This window comes from Tupaia chinensis, unplaced genomic scaffold, assembly GCF_000334495.1.
Source record: "Tupaia chinensis unplaced genomic scaffold, TupChi_1.0 Scaffold147433_1, whole genome shotgun sequence".
NCBI lineage: Eukaryota > Metazoa > Chordata > Mammalia > Scandentia > Tupaiidae > Tupaia > Tupaia belangeri.
Genome location: NW_006207284.1, coordinates 2,366,244 through 2,371,261, shown reverse-complemented (window position 1 = coordinate 2,371,261; position 5,018 = coordinate 2,366,244). Strand labels below are relative to the sequence as shown.

At 37.3% G+C, this 5,018-nt stretch overlaps 1 protein-coding gene and 1 pseudogene across 1 annotated transcript in view; one reads left to right on the top strand and one right to left on the bottom strand.

The window, feature by feature from the left end:
• R3HDM1 (R3H domain containing 1) overlaps positions 1–5,018 on the bottom strand; it is a 180,653-nt gene that overhangs the window by 93,487 nt on the left and 82,148 nt on the right. The window lies entirely within an intron of this gene.
• LOC102473714 (protein LLP homolog pseudogene) lies at positions 322–696 on the top strand (annotated as a pseudogene).

Here is a 5,018-nt window from a genome sequence, read left to right as displayed (position 1 = left end):
CTGCTGACCTAATAGTACTGGTACAAGGACAAAAGCATAGAAAAAAGGAACAGAAGTGAAAGCCCAGGGAACAAAACCATACATTCACTGACATTTGATATTCGATAAGGACACTGCAACTATTCAATTGGCAAAGAAAAATAGTCTTCAACAAGTGATGCTGGGGTAACTAGACATATATACTTGCTAAAGAATGAAACTGGAGCCTTAAATTCATGAATACAAAAACAGACAAAACTGATACAACCTCACTATAGAGGTCAATAAAAAATCATAAAACTTGGTGTGGTCCTGCGGCGTGTGTTGTGAGCTGTTTTGTAAAACGTGGATGAAACCTTATGGAGTAAGTGGGAAAGGAAGATGCGTGCTGAAAAGAGGGAAAACAATGTACTAAAAGAGCTCAAGAGACTTAAAAGTATTCTCAAAGTAGACAGTGAACGCTTTAATGAAAGATGTTCAAAATACTGCTACAGTGGTGGTTTCCAAACATCGCCTAGAGAAAATACACTGTGAAGAGAACGATGAAAAAGATGATATGAAAACGGAGACAGGTATTAAGAGAAATAAAAAGAGTCATCTAGACCAGCACAGACGGTACCCAGTATGGATGAACCAGAGGCAAAGAAAAAGTTTGAAGGCAAACCGAGAGAAAGCAAAGCAAAAGCAATGAAGGCAGTGAAGGGTTTGGCCTGGTAGACTATTAAAAAACGTAAATTTGCCACATGGGACAGTTTGATTCAAATATATACAGTGATTTAATCTCTCATTGAATGACTTTAATTCAAATGGAACATAATTCCTCAAGTTTTTTTTGGGAACTTGAGTAAAATACTTCCTTTGATGAATGAAAGCTATACTGATAATTTTAATTGGATGCTACCCAGTATTCAGGTATTATGAGACATCAAAATGATTTCAGGTTAGGGACCAGCAGTTAGCGTAATAGCTATGTTGCTGGACTCCCATGTAGTTGACTGTGGTTCAAGTCCCGGACCCGGTGGCTTAAAACTCACGCCAGGCGCATGTGTGTGCGTCCCCAAGATCCCAAGAGGAGAATGGAGAAGGGATTGCGGCATGGCCATCCCCCCGGGGGGTGATTTCTCGCTTTCTGTCTCTCTGTCTCTCTCTCTTGTCTTTCTGGTGAGCGCACGTGCCCTATAGCAAAAACCTCTCCAAAAAAAAAAAAAAAAAAAGATTTCAGGTTATAAATGTGGTTATAATGGTTTGTTCTTCCAACTTGGTTATTATAGTCAGTAAAGATAAATGATAAATTTGAGTGAATTCATTTAAAGAAATGGTGAATTTGAGTAAATTTATATAAAGAAAGCGCTTATGTAATTATATCATTTGTCAGTGGATCTTTATAAAACAGTATGTTTGGACTTTTGATTTTGTGTAATTCAGAATAAAACTCTCAGGAGAAAACATAGGAATAAATCTTCATGACTTGGTTTTGGCAATGGATTCTTAGATATGACAACCAAAGCACAAGCAATAAAACATAAAATGGATAAAACAGATATCATCAAAATTAAAAACTTTTGAGCATCAAAGTACGTTATCAAGGAAGTAAAAAAGACAACCTTACAGAATACGTGAAAATATTTACAAATCATATTAGCTGATAAAGGTCAAGTATTTAGAATATATAAAGAACTTCTACAACTCAACAACAAAAAGACAAAATTTGGGAACCAGCAGTTAGCGTAATGGCTATGTTGCTGGACTCCCACGTAGTAGCCCGCGGTTCGAGACCCGGACCTGTTGGCTTAAAATTCACGCCAGGTGCGTGTGCGTGTGTGCCCAAGATCCCGAGAGGAGAATGGAGAAGGGATTGCGGTGTGACCATCTCCCCTGGGAGGTGATTTCTCACTTTCTGTCTCTACGTCTCTGTCTGTCTGGTGAGCGCACGCACCCTATAGTGAAAACCTCTCCAAAAAAAAAAAAGAAAAAATTTGATATAAAATCAGGCACAGATTTTGAATAAGCATTTCCTCAACAAAGATACACAGATGGCCAATATCATTACATAATGGAAAGATGCTCAAAATCACTAATTATTAGGGAAATGCAAGTAAAACCACAGTAACATGCCATTTCATGCCCTTATGCATAGCTGGTGGGCATGTAAAATGGTATAGCTGCTATGGAAAACAGTGTGGCAGTTTTTTCAGAGTTAAATGCAGAATTACCATGTAATCCAGCATTCTACTCCTAGATAAGAAACTTAAAACAGATACTTAAGAAATAGATGTATCCACGTTCATAACAGCAATATTTGACTACTATAGCAGTCAAAAGGCAAAAACACACCAAATTGGGTGCCAGCCCATGGTGTGGTGGTTGAAACATCTTTGACCAACTGTGTGGCTTGAGTCCTCGACCCAGCAGTTTGAGAAATACAGTGGATGTGTGTGTGTGTGTGCATGCCCAAAAGCCCAAGAGGGGAAGGGACTACAGCATGGCCATTTCTTCTCCAATAAGCGCAACTGGCGTACAGAAAATTTTTAAAAAGAAAAGGAAAAAAGTACACCAAATGTCCATCAATGGATTAAAAAACAACAAAAATGGTGCTTGTGTGTGTGTACACACACAGGCGTACTAGTAACAATTAATAAAGGAATGAAGTACTGATGCACACTATGCTGTGGATAAATCTTGAAAAAACACTAAGTGAAAAAGGTCAGACACAAAAAGTAACATAATGATTGATTCTGCTTATATTAAGCAACCTGAATAGGTAAATCCATGAGGACAGAATGCAGGTTGATGGTTACTAAGGGCTGGAGAGGGAGGAAGCAGCAGCAACTGCTTAATGGGGTTCCTTCTGGGGTGATGAAAACGGAAACACATAAACGTGGTGGCTGTACAAAATTGTGAATATCACTGCGTCACTTTTAAATGGTTACTTTATGTTCTCTTAATTTCACTTTGGTGAAAATTACAAACAGAGCAAAATAGAACAAACCCTTCTCCCTAAACTCTGAAAACAAAAAACTTGTATGAACAACAACAACAACAAAAGTGTGAATTCTCAAGAGCTCATGGATCCTCCAAGAGAGATTTTTGTCATCAAATAAGAATCATCAAGAGTCCAAAATATTGAAATCTTAGAGTACGTTCTCTGACTATATGGAATTAAAACAGAAATCAGTAATTCTAAGGCATTTAGAAAGCTTCCAGGGCCGGCAGGTGGCGTGGTGATTAAGCACACTGGATTCCCATTATGGCTGACCATGGTTCGAGTCCAGGACCTGGAAGCTTGCTTTCTCGCTTTCCCTTTCTCTCTTTCTGGTCAAAATTTAAAAATGATAATGACAACAAACTGAATTAAATAAATAAATAAATATTAAAAAAAGAGAAAGCTCCCAAATATTTGAAAATTAAACACCATTCTTCTAATTCATGGATTAAAAAAGTTACAGAAAGAAAAAAAATATTTTGAACTATAAGATAACAAAAACACAACGTATTTAAACTTAATACCTAAGATGATGTTCAGAGGGAAATTTATAGTATTAATTTATAGTATTAGGAAGCTGGAAAGAAGCAAGTTAAATTAAAACTGACAAGAAAATAATGATAAAAGCTGAACTAGTTCAGTTAGAAAATGAAATAACAAAAAATATTAATGAAACCATAACTTGTAAAAAGAACATAAATAGAATCTATTAATTTCTAGGTAAACTGATAAATAAAAAAAAAAGAGACCAAAACTATCAACATAAAAAATTGAAGAGTGGATACCACAGATCCTAAAAATATTAGAAGTATAGGGACCAGCAGTTGATGTAATGGATATGTCGTTGGACTCCCACGTAGTTGACCGCGGTTCAAGTCCTGAACCTGCTGGCTTAAACTCATGCCAGGCGCATGTGTGTGTGTGCCCAAGATCCTGAGGAGATTGGAGGAGAAGGGAGTGATTTCTCGCTTTCTGTCTCTCTGTGTCTTTTTGTCTTTCTGGTGAGTGTACGCTCTATAGCAAAAGTCTCCCCAAAATAAGGAAAAAAAATGAAAAAAAAAATATTAGAAGTACAATAATAGAATCTTATGAACAACATTATGCCAAAAAAGTTTCAACATAAATGATATGGATGCAAATTCTCATTTGATCTGAAAATAAATGAGAAATTGGAATAGCTTTACATCTACACTAGTAATTGAATTTGTAATTTAAAAACCTTCCTTGCATAGAATCCTCCAAGTATAAATTAATTCACTGGTAGATTCTATAAAATATTTAAGGAAAAATCATATAAATTCTTATAAACTCAGAAAACAGAGGAGGGAACATGGCTAACTCATTTTGAGGCTGGCATTATGCTGATATTAAAAAGGAAGGCATAATAAGCAAATTACAGACCAATGTCCTTCAGGAACATAAATGTAAATAAAATCAGTTAAAAAAAAAGGCAAATCAAACCCAGCCACAAACATGCTATATTACGAGAAAGTAGGGTATACTTCAGAAATTACAAGTTAGCTAAATATCAAAAAGTCAAGCAACATGATTCACCTTACTAACAAAATATAAGGGGAAACGGCAGATAATCTCAACAGAGGCAGAAAATGCATTTCAGAAAAGTTAACATTTATTCATAGTACAGTATCTCGGCAAACTAGTAACAGAAGTGAACTTCAACTTGGTAAAGGTAGTATAAAAAGGCCTGCAGAGGGGCCAGCAGATGGCGCAGCAGTTCCATTGCTGGACTCCCACAAGGTGTTCCACGGTTGAAGCCCCAGACCCAGTGGCTTCAAACTCACACTCAGTGCGTGTGCGCCCAAAATCCCAGGAGGAGATTGGAATAGAAGAGATTGCAATGTGGCCATCTCCTCAGGGGGTGATTTCTCACTTTCCTTTACATTGTCTGTCTTTCTCCCTGGGCAAGTCCATGTGCCCTAAAGGCAAAAACCTCTTGGGGGGGGAAAATAGGCCTGTAGAGAAGGCCAGCAGGTGGCGTAGTGGTTAAGGTACTGGACTCCCACATGGCCAACAGCGGTTGAAGTCTTAGACCTGG